At 48.3% G+C, this 12,578-nt stretch overlaps 1 protein-coding gene across 23 annotated transcripts in view; it reads right to left on the reverse strand.

Annotated features, from left to right (window-relative positions):
* LOC105835899 (CUGBP Elav-like family member 4) overlaps nucleotides 1–12,578 on the reverse strand; it is a 569,131-nt gene that overhangs the window by 185,197 nt on the left and 371,356 nt on the right. The gene's annotated exons all lie outside the window — the stretch shown is intronic.

The following is a 12,578-nucleotide window of genomic DNA, read 5'->3' on the forward strand; positions in this document are numbered from 1 at the left end:
TTTTGGGTCGGGTGCTTCTCTACGTACAACTGCATGCCGCGGGAGAGCGACGTCTTGGTGCTCGGAGCGTTTTGCTTGGCCTTCAGAAGTCGACCCCGTCGTCTACACCGTCGGTGTCTGTGTGTCGTTTTTTTTTTTTCATGCCTTCCCCGCTTTCACTATCGAGATCGAACATCATACTCCGTCAGGGCTCGGCCGCATCTCCACGCGTACGCGCCGGGAATTATATTGCCCCGTACTCCGAGTTTTGTGCGGAAACAAGCTGATTTCTCCGTTGCTCCGGTAATCTCGTTAAACGTTACGTAATAGATGAATAAAGGGCCAAAGAATTATTAAATTGTACCCGCATGTAACTGGAATAGCAAATTGGGTGCTCAATCTTTTTGAGAACTTTTGATTCACCTTACGAAAAATTTTACCGAGCTGCGTTTGCCGAGATGTCGCAATATCGCGTTTAAATTTATTACATTTCGCTTTTTAAAGATAGTATTATGAAGAGTTCTCTATTGTAACTAGCTTTTTCCTTCTGCTTCGACAGAGCATTGTCATCGTCGACAGCTGAAAAGTTACCAAAGTACCATTCTTGTACGCGTTTTCTCCACCTTTTTTCCCCCAGACATCATCAAAGGATCTGTCACTCTCCATTATCAGACCAGCGAACGAAGAGTAAAAGCATGAGACACTAAAGCCATATTATGTGGAGGATATTGTTCACTCGATAGCAAGAGGTCAAAGGGAAAAGGAGAGAAGAGAAAGATTTTCTTTTTTTTTTTTCGAAATAGTTCAACATGAACGAACGAATGAGAATAAAATTTAAATAAAAGTATAGTATCCGAGAAGTACAAATCGATACTTTTGAAACAGACATTGTTTATTTTTGAAGATGATATTTAATACTCTTTCAAAGTTGATATAGAAGGGAAAAAGGAAACGGAATAATTCAATTAACTTTTTAATAATCGTTTTAAAGAAACAAATGTCTCGTTTGTTAAATTCTAATAGAGTTTCAGATATTTGCAAATATAAATTGGTATCGTTTAATTCACAAGTCTGAATTGTTTAAGCCAATATTCGAGAGGAAATAAAAAAAAAAACATTTCACCGTTCGATACGCGCTTTTACTCTTTTTCCGCATAAACACATGCATATACTATCAGCTCGAGTCGCATATTGAGAACGTGCAATGTTACTTTGCTTCAATTTTCCCGAAGTATCCCGGGTATAGCGGGAGAAACACTTAGCATTTGTTATCCGAGGTAATGGCCTCTCGGACGAGACAATCGCTAAAGGGTGGCTCGGGACATCGACGGCTTCGCGAAAAGAGGCCAACTTCGTCCCGCGTCGACGTACTGCCATTCTGTAAGCGCGCGTCGTCCATAAATTTCGCCGCTGTTCTCACGGCGCGCATACATCAACCGATATAGCACCGCAAATAAAGCGGCGTTGAAGGGTGTTTCCCGCAATTCACATGTACAAAAACAAATTTCACTATTTAACTGTGTTAACATTGATCTCGTATTTGTATTTCTCTGTCTTTCTCTCTCTCTCTCTCATTTATCTATCTATCTCTTCGCGTTATTAATTTTATATTTTACTCATCACATTGCACCTCGATCTCATCTCGATCATCGCAAATGGCGATATCTTTTCATTAATTGCTTCCTGCCCCTAGCAAAATTTCACATATAACGTCTGAAATTCTTAAGAAAACACTTCCTTCCTTCCTTTGAAGTGACGGGGCAAACTATAATTTCCTTATTTGAACGTTATATAAAGCGAACCAACCGGGATAGAACGCGGAATTCCAATATCGACAACGAATAATATCCGCGCGAGCACCAGCGGGAGACGAGAGAAGAGAGAGAGAGAAAGAGAGAGGGGTGGGTGAAGGAGGGACGAGGGAGGGACGAAGAGAAGCGAGAATACAGCGGTGAGCTCAATAACTGGGATGAATAATATCGAAGACGTCGTAACTATGTATTATATACCGGACACGGCACGGGGGATTAAACCGTCTGTATTTTTATAACGGGATATTACCCGCTGCCAAATCGCTACTAAACGTAATCTCGACCGAGCCTGCCGCTTAATAACGCCAAACGAAGTTTCGCAACTGCTTATGTATTTTGTAAATATATATAATCAACCGCGCGGCCTCACCCGAGCTATATTTTAATAGCTTAGAGATGCCAGTTTCTCCATGGAGTAATCCAGATGAATCCACGAGAGATTTAGGCCAGGGACGAATACTACCGTTCTAGGCAACGTCAAGATTCGTGAGCGCGATACTATTCCGCCGACGAGTTTAATTTGCCGAATCACACGAGTGGTTGATAGAAAAATTTATCTTGTTTGTTCGTTTAATCTGCTGCGTTTCTATCCAAAGTGAATAATAAGACAAGTCTGTTTTGCGTGAACCCGCGAGTTCTGAAGCACTCCCCCTTGAATACGAATATCGAAACGTCGCGAAGTTTAGTCGCGGAAACTCCGGAAACATGGGATTCCACTTGAGATGTTATCGAGTATTCGAAGCGCGCGATTTTGCAGATGACGATACGCCATTTGGATCCACGGTCTGATCGTCCGTCGTCGGTTAATTTTTCAAATTATTCGGAATAAACCTGTAACTGTTCGAAGTAGAAACCCCCCGAGTGATAGCCTGGTGGCTGTGATTGTCGATGCAAATACACGCGCCCCTCTCTCTCTCTCTCTCTTCACTTTCGTCTCAACCCCCTGCTTTCCTCCTCACTCTCTTTCGGTCTACGGTCTGATTCCGCCAAGGGAGGAAGAGAGAGGAGAGACGCGGAGCTTTCTGCGGCCTGCACCCAACCCCCCCATGAATAATGCAGGCCCGATGTAATTGATCGCCCAATCGGAATGGCCTTTTATTTACTTTCCTCCGTTCCTAACCGTCCGTTCGTTCCTTCGCTCCCTTCGAAAGTTATTTGACATCGCTTACGAGCGCGGAATGCGTTTCACTCTTCCCTCCACGTCGTCGTGTCGCGCAGCAGCACGTCCGTCTTCCGCGTCGCTCGTCGATGTCGATGCCACCGCGCCGTGCGATGATGACATTAAACGCCATCGGTATCGCGTTTCACCGCCGTCGTCCCCGGACGTCCGATTTGGAAGGTGACATCACGAGAAACTTACATGACAGCAATCGCACGTTGCGCAATCTCGCAAACGTGTCTGTTCCGTGTTGCAGCTTGCCTTGAATTTCGCTGTGTGACGACGTGGCTACGCACGCACGATAAACGCGATCCTTGTCTCGGAATAACTACGACACGTAGCTAACCGTAGAACCATAGTCATTTGTATGCTTTTACCCTATAACTTCGCGACAACTGCGCCCGCATCCTGCAATATTACGTACACGCAAACCGTACACCACTTCTTCGAGGAAGATTCATAGTTACCGAATTATTACCTCACGACGACCGCACGTGACGACTCAATATCGCATATCACGTATGATTAGTTTCGAGACGAGGTTTAGGTGTCGAAATAAATCAATCGTAAAGGATAGCCACACGTTGCCCCGCCTTGGGAAATATCTTTCTGATTCGGGCAGATCTGACACGACATCGGACATCGCCGTTGCCTTTGGACGTCAGAAACTGTGACGCTCACGTATTCGCAAGCACCTGGGTATTGCCTGCCCCCACGTCTCGTTTCTTTTCCCTTCGCTTCACGCGAACTTCGTTGCCCAAGATCGCGGCAGAAGCAAAGGGAGAGATCGCCGCGTATACACAGTATACCTCGAAATCCCGTTGGGGTTTGGGCGACCCGATTTAGTTCGGTGGCAACGAGTTGGGCGGGCGAGAGAGACAGACACACGAATCGGACAGGAAAATGTGTAGGTGAAGGGAAAAAAGAGGATGGCTGTGCTAAAGAAGGTGGGAGAGAAAGAGAGAACAGACTAAAAGGATGAGGGAGTCACCAGGCTGCACGGTAAACGTGGGTCATTTCAAATCCCGGGCAAGCCGTTCCCCGAGCCCCGAAAAGTTTCTTTCCGTCCTCGAGCACTATAACTCGGCAAATTCAATCTAATGTCGGCTCGAACCGAATCCCGTTTTATCGAAATTTCAGGCAACATAATTTTCGGCGGTTCGCGAACGGAAGAGGGCGAACCGAGTTGGCATAGACAGGCAGGCAGGCTGCAGGCGGTAGACAGGCAAGGCAGAGCGTAGGTCGATGTAGGTTGGCAGGAGTAGGGTGGCCGTGAAGGGGCGGTAGCAGCCGCTTCCACAGAGATAATGCAGTTATTTCATGCCCGGGCACCGGTAATTGGCTGCACGTTCGCGGCGGAGGCAGCCAACACCGGCTCTTCGTCCGCTCTCGGTCGCGAGACATTACGACGTTGCCCCGGGCCAATTTCTCAGTCACGAAGTTAATGGCTACTTCTGACGAGAATTATCCGTTTTTTCCGCCCTCTCCACCCGATCCGGCAAACTCGATAATGCACCACGTCGACGATCGGCATTGTGGCCGTCCGAGCGAACCGCCGAGGCTCAACATTTCTGTTGCACGAGCTTGCGACGAACTCTAACGTCATAATTGATAAAAATTTTCGCGAAAGCTCATTACCCTATCAACCTCTCGCGCAACAACATTTTCCAACTTCATCGCTCTTCAGCCCCCACCCTCTCCCCGGTCGCGCGGTAATCGCGTTTACTGTTTCCCAACTTTTGATTATGTGGAAACGATTCACGGTGTTAATAAGGTTTCTACTTGGACGCGCCGAGTTAGCCGAATGAGGCTTGCGTAAATTTAACGGCAAATGCGTTCCGCTTCGAATTATCCTCTTCACCTTTCCAGTCGCTCGAAATTTTCACTGTCGTCACGTTTCCATTTAAAGCAAGGATTCTCAAACTGATTGCTACAACCAGAGTTATTTTTTGCATTTTGTATTTAATAATTTTTAACAAAATATTATACATATATTTATTAAACGATCATAAACAAATTCTGCCAGCAACGATATACAATTTTGTGACGTTCACTATCGCTAAGTAATCACAAAAATCTGATTCACTTTATAATTTAATTGTAACGATATCTCTCTTATTAAATGTCGCATCTCTATTCATACCTCGATATAATCTCGGGAAGATATTTAGAAAAATATGTCGAAACGTTGAGTAAATCACACCTTTATTGTACACAGTATTAATTGCAATACAAATGTTTTCTTTGATATGAATGTAACAAAATAACAAAATGTACGCTTGTGCGCAAGACTCTTCGCGGAAGTCTTTATGGTTGGACGCATCCCTCGACTTGCCCGGGCGAATCGCCATTTCGTCGCGGACTTTCAGTATATCATCTGGTAATCAAAGTGGCCCCGACCTCTCTTTCCTCTGGAGCAGGGACTATATAAAGTATATCAAAGCAGCGGTTTGGTCACGATTTCAACCATTTCTCCGTATCTGCCCCTGTCTCGCTCTGACCCTCATTTCCCTCTTTCTCTCGATCGCTCTTTCTCCAGCGCGCTCTTCCCTTTCTCCTCGCTCCCGTTTTTCCATCTCGCTCTCTCTCTCTCTCCCCCTCCCCTCTTCCTCCCGTTTCCCCCACGTTATTACGTTTCTCCACGTCTTTGAAGGCGCCGTCGAGCAGAAATTATGAGTCCCTGTACACTACGGGTTCGCTCGACTACTTTCTGCTCGAATTAAGCACGGGCAAAGGACCGACCGGACGGACGGTCGAATGCAAATGTAAAAGCAAGCTCGAAGGCTGCCGAGTGACGCTCGGTTAACCCCGTCGTCAGTTGGGGAGATCACCGGAGTTATCGCTCCTTGTCTTTGGTAGGACACCACCGCCGACGTTGCGCTTTCTGAGATTTCTCTTTCAGCCGCACGAAACGTACTTTAAATCGAACTCAATTTGTTGTCTCGTCACTTAAAAATCTACTATAATTAATAGGGCAATTTTATATCCGGTATAAATTAGCATCGGATAAGCGATATTTACGTCGGCCGAGAGCCCGTTCCTTTGAACTCGTTCCTGCTTTTAGCGGGGGCACACAAATTTCCTTAATTTTATCCGGTGGACGGACGGACTCGTCCACGTCGTTACAGCGCGGGTATCCGCAGGTCTCGAGAACGACTCGATTCGGGGCGGCGCGCCTCGCCGCAGCGGCGTCGTCGATCCGACGAGGCGTGGCGGGGTTAGTTTAGTTGGAAACATGCCTGGGCGAGCATAGCAAACACGCGCAACTGACACCGGAGGGACGGTCTCACGGAGGCGGAGGCGTATACCTACGTGCATATAGATACAGACGTACATATGTACACAACATACATATATATATTGTATATACACATCTGTACACACAGTATGAGCGAGCTCGCGCGCGCGCGCGCGCGTATACTCGATCTCGCACACGTACACGTGCACGATCGTATGCGAGAGACGCACGGAGAGAAGGGGGGAAGGGGGAGAGATCGCGGATACCTGGGAAAGGAGTAGGGTCAGGATATCTCCGTGAGGCCGTGGAGACCGAAGTGGTCAAACAGACGTGCGGACGTCCGCGGGGACAACGAAAACACGGCGGCGTCGTCGAACGCAGACGTCGGCGCCGTGAAACGAGAAATCCGCGTACACCCCCGGGCTAGGTTTTCGATTGTCCGGCCTGCGGGCCTTCGTCGTCGGAGAGGGCAGGCTGATCGGGGATATCGCGATGGAAATTGATCTGTCGGGACGGAAAGTACCGGAGGCGGCGCGCGGTCTCTCGTCATGGAAATACGTCGCGCTACCCGGCATTAGAGGTATATACCTCGCGTCCGTGTGCGGTGGACGTTCGTTCGATTTGTATAAGTGCACACGCCCGCCCAGTACAAAGGGAGTGATTTTAATCGTATCGCGAGGGAATATCGCGCAAAAACATTCTGGGAAAAAAATCGCGGTGTGTATACCGGCGGGCTCTCTCACGCTTTCGTCGTAACAACGTCCGAATTTGAATGTACAAAGTTGAAAATTATACAGGACGCCGTCCCCGAAGTCCCCCATCGTTCATCCCTTCAGACTTTTGAATATGCGCAAACAAATGTTTCTCCTTTTGCTCCTTTTGAGGATATCTCGATAAAAAGTAGTATTATTCTACAGTAAAATACAATTGACAGCTGCATTATGGATCGATAAACAAAATCCGTCTGATCTACGTTACAGCCTTTTTCTCTGTTCTATCCGCGGCAAATTACAAAAATATGTTTATAAAGTATTGTGTCTTTTATAATAATTGGCACGATGTGCAAAGCAGAGCGTTATTGATTTTCATATTCTGATCCAATTCGTGTATTTTGCGTAGACGTTCGATTTTCTAAAATATGGCATTCGAGCAACGGCAGTAAAAAATCTTGAGATCGCGAATAACGTTTATTTGAGCCAATGGGAGTGAAATGGTAACGCTAAGCGACTACAAAAAAGAAAAAGAACGGTCGTCGAAATTGTCCGCATTATCATAAAAAGAGATTATCAAATAATCGTTACAACTGCGGGAAATCTCGCATCAGATAAAACTTTACTCCAGTTTTTTGAGCTTTCGAAGTAGCTTCCACACCCCGTCTCGATAAAACTCTCTTCGATCATCCGAGGTGAAGTCTTCGAGTCTTCTAGTGTCCTTAGCCCACCGCATCGGCGCTTTAAATCATGCACCGACTATCACGTCGGATTTCGTTTACATTCGAACACTAAAACTCCTTTAACCTCCGTCCGTCGATCCGATCTGGTTAAATTATTTATCCGTGGGTTGGACGAAGGTCCGATTCGAGAGGATCGTAAACCGTAAACCGGTCTGCTTAATCTGTCCCCAAACATACGTAAAACGTGCGTAAAACCGACGATGAGCGTCGACGTCGGAGTCGAATCGCCGGGCTAGGGTTTATAATCGATCGTACGTTTCCACCGGCTGTTACTGCCCGCGCATCGCATTATTCTTACCATTATTGCCCCGTCTCCCGTTGCCCGTATCACATATTCACGGGGCCGCGCAATCGCGCCGTCCGGTGCGCGTCATTCACGTCTCCGCGGAACGAAGCGATAAACGGGCACGACCGGGCGCGTTTATGTCGCTCTCTCCTAGCGATTTCATGCGTTACGTGTTACCGCGACGCCGACACCGTGAGGTGGTGGGATCCTTTACTTTTATGCCGCGCGGTATGGCTCACGTTTCACGGCGATCGGACGTATCAGCGCATCTCGAGGGATGCGCCGCGTCCCGTATACTATCCCTCGAAGCTTCCCCGGGAGGATGGCGAAAACCCCCTTTCGCACGGGACCTCGTGAGGCCCTCGGGCGGGAGGGTTTTACGTTGTAAATTGTCATTTACGCGGGACCCCGTCGGGCAGCGTGTGCAAGTTCTTGATTGCGCGTGCATCCATTTCGACCTATCCGTGGCGGCCCCGTAAAACGTTTACGGGAAGGTCGCGGAATGTATCCGCTAATTCGTCGACGCAGAGATACGCAATATGCCAAGGTGGTTTAGCTGTTAAAATGGCCGGCTCGAATTACAACATCGATCGTGCGCGCGATCCCTCTCTCTCTCTCTCTCTCTCTCTCTCTCTCTCTCTCTCTCTCTCATTTATTTAATTGTCGTCCACTTAATTGCGAGGAATATCGGCGCTTTGTGTGGAACTTCGGCGAGTAGTCCATCCAATCGCGCGATAGCGTTGAATCGGAACGACACGATGGACGAGGAAGAATGCTCGTCGGTTTCGTGTAACCGATGGATCAATAGAGGTGTATAGGTTTTGTAGACTGAATGGACGCATAAGCGTGTGTACATTTGCGATTACACGGGAACTAATTAATACACGTAGATGCTTGTATCCGGGTGCATTTAACGTACATTAATAACTACACGCGATATACATGCGTAATGGTTCTTCTCAATCAATAGCATTATTACCTGAATTGCGAGCATTCAGGCTGGCCCTAATTATGACTATGCAGTCCCGATATTATATTCCATACAGCAATTATGCGCTCGTAACGGCGAATTGTATGAATCGAGAGCTTCGGATCACAGAAGCGCGTGTATCGCACGAACGAACGCATTTTTGCTTTGTTTTTTCCCTCCTCTCCCCCCTGATTAACATCGCAGTTGGGCATAGCGTCGTTGCCTCCGCGCGCCCTTAATAAATAATTTATCGCCGCGCCGCGGCGCGGAGTGTCGGGTCCCCGCGCTTGCCCATCGCGGAGATTCCATTCATCCTACTTCGTATTCTGAATTCGGACGCACTTTGTACATTTTCTCATCTCCTCGGCGGAAAAAGGCCGGCGGCATTGCGCGGAATGCCGGAACCGAAACGCCCACCGAGTTCTCTCTCTCCGCCCGTGTAACGAGGAGTACGAGGAGGGCGTATCCTCTCTCGGAAAATATGTTCGCCGTGGGCTACTAGTTTTAATTAAATCCGCGCTTTCTACCGTCCGGGTATGCCGGGCGTATAACCAAGACGATTAACCGGCGTTTGCAGCGTCTCGACGTCCGCGTGACGCGTCGCCCACCACCGCCGCCGCGCTTTAAACCGTCGCCGTCTCACCGGCACCTAAATGTCTACCTAAATCTTCGTCGCGGCTTTCCTAATTATTCCGCCGGGCGAAACCTTTTAGGCTGATGTAAACGGAATGTCTCGCCCGATGCGACTTTCAAGCGCGCGCTGGAAGGTTGTCTCCCGAAATAGAGAACGCGGTTATGCAAGAGGGAGCTGGACACCAATTTCCAGGCTTTCCGGGACGCGTCTACCTTAGTAATTTATTAAAGACCGATCCTTTACATCTCGTAAGATCTGTTTAACCGATGTTTATTATATTTGCAAACATTCTATTGAGCTTTCTCCCTCGCAAAAGTTTGTTTAGGTTTTTCTATTTTTCTTTTCTTTTTATGTTTTGAGTTATAGACGTACAATTACACGCTGACGTTGCTCTGTCGTACGTCGTGCATCGTACATACGATACATCCTTGTATTTTATCCTCAACATCCTGCCAAGAGAACCACGCGTATCGTACCGCAGCAGCAGTTTCCTTATTTAGCGTGAAAACCCGTAGTCATCCGAGCTCACGGTTGAGCGGTTACCGTTCGGTTCTACGGTATCTCACGGCGCGGCTTTGCACTGTGTCGTCTTTCGCTGGAAACACATCCGCTTTGCCGTGGTTTAAGACAGGTCGGAGGTCTCTCAGGACGGAGGTCGCCCGAATAGAGTTATCCAAGGATGCATGGGGATGCAATAACCAGTTACCTGTTGTGTACCGCGTACATACGTACGTATTATCCGCCGCGTGTTCAACGAGCAAATTTCTCGGTGCAGTCCGGCCGAGACGCGGTCCGGTAAGCTCGTGTAATGTTCGTCAGATGAGCGGCTTAACATCGGTGTTCGCCTCTACGTGCTGCTCTTCTCTCTCTCTCTCTCTCTCTCTCTCTCTCTCTCTCTCTCTCTCTCTCTCTCTCTCTCTCTCTCTCTCTCTTCCTCCCTCCTTCTCTGTCTCGCGACAAATCTGTTTCTCGCTGGTTCCGCACGTTGGTTTTTCGACGTTACTCTCGCTTCCTCCTCTCACGTGCCTTGACAGGTGAGAGATAGTTTTCTCTTACGGTCACTCCTCCTTCCGTAAACGTTTTATCGCGAACCGCTAAAATAGGAGGATAGCTCGTACAGACAGCCAGCCAACGCGGCTGTCAATCTTCGTTTGAGTTCTCACACAGATCCGCCCGTGAGATATATACCGTACTCGTGCTCGAATGTACTCGAAACTGCTTTGAGATCATCCGCAGTGCATACGAGAGGATTAATACTCGTGATAAGTAGGCGAAAGCTCTCCAGTTTCGCGCGATCTCGCGGTTAGAATGGTTAACAACTTGCCCGGAACTTTGGTGCGCACCATGCGGTCTACTACTATGGTAGAGATTTACTGGACCTTGGAATGTTACGTTCTAAAGCGAAGCGGGAACCGAATGACACATTTTACATATGACACATGTTAATTCAATTACGCTCGCGTGCGTTGTAAATTATCGCCATCAATTTTTGGATCAATCCGTCGGGATAACCTGACGGTTTTGAGAACTCAATACTTCCTCGGCACCGTTCCCTCGCTTGGCGGCATTGTCACGAGACGCACGTGGCTTGTCCTCCGTGAAATTTCAACGTCGTTTCGAGGGGCCACGGCGTCGTACCGGCGACGACGTCGGTATGTTCTACAAACGGAGGCGACGGAATAACAACCGGCGACGGCGGCGGCGGCAAGAGGGGGGTGTGGTACAGTCGGTGGCACGTTCGCCTTAAAAATTACGGGCGATATTTCAGACGCGGTAATACGCGGAGTTTAACTACACCCACCAAATAACAAGAGCAAGACGAATGAAGTACTTTGCCTTACATAATTCATTCCGAAGTTTCCGCCCGCCCTCCCGGCAGAGAGCGTATTCTCTGTGCGCCGCCAGACTGCCTAATCATACGCGTTGAATGTTAAATGCCCACGTCCCTCGTGTCGTTACAGCCGGCGGGACTATAACGTCGAACATCTCGGCGACTTGCGTTAAACGTTAAACGCGATCAATAAACTACCGAATTCATTATCATTAGACAGCAGGCAAGCTAGCATTTAATTGCCTTCATTATGCAATAACGCACATTAATCTAAATAACATTTACGATCCTTTGATTGTCTCCAGAAGAAAAAAAATATATATATGTGTGTGTGTACATATGTATGAAACGCGTATTAGTCGAAGACGGTGAGCGCGATCGAATCCGTGAAAATAATTCGAGTAGGTGCTCTTCTTCCGCAGCGCCACGGGCTACGAGGGAGTAAGTAATGGCTTCTGTCGTGGCTGTTTAAGCGGCGGCGCTTCGTGGCCAAGATTGGAGGTGGCTCACCCTCCACCGGATACAAACTATTGCATCGCATCGTCCGCCTCGGGATGTCCGATCGAGTTATCGTCTCCGTATCTCCCTCCCTCTCTCGTGATATCCTCTTCGTTCCACCTCCGTTTTGCGAACGGTACCCCCGGGCTACAAACTACCCCTCGCAGTCAGTCGTTCTCATTCTCGAGAGCCGATCTACGCTTCCTACGCCCGCTACGCTCCTTACCCGGCGCCGACCGACCCTCTCGGCGTGGCAGAGGGTCCCATCCGGTATCAGAATAATTCGCATTTATTTGCCGTACGCCCTGCGACGCCATCGTTCCGAGCCGCCGTAATGAAATGTCGTCGAATGCAATAAGATACAGGCGGATTCTTATTCCGCTGGAATAAGACTTTTATTATGTTGCCTCGTGGACCTCGCTAAAATCACGATTGTATCCACTTCTCTTTGAGGAGAGCACCGCAGAGAGAGAGAGAGAGAGAGAGTATTCTCTACTCCTTCCGCTCTCATTCGGAGAAAAGCGGGGAACGGGAAAAGTTTTCGTTGATGTACGGAAAATTGCGTTCCGGATTATGTATAAATCGCCATTTCCTCCGTCCGTATTACGTGTCACTTTTGTAAATCACGGGATTTATGTTTCACGAGAGCGAAGAGACCCCTCCCTCCCCCCCCTCCCCTCGTTCGACTTTGACAAACGATTACGCCATTATGCCTGACA

This window comes from Monomorium pharaonis, chromosome 7 (genome assembly GCF_013373865.1).
Source record: "Monomorium pharaonis isolate MP-MQ-018 chromosome 7, ASM1337386v2, whole genome shotgun sequence".
Classification (NCBI taxonomy): Eukaryota; Metazoa; Arthropoda; class Insecta; order Hymenoptera; family Formicidae; genus Monomorium; species Monomorium pharaonis.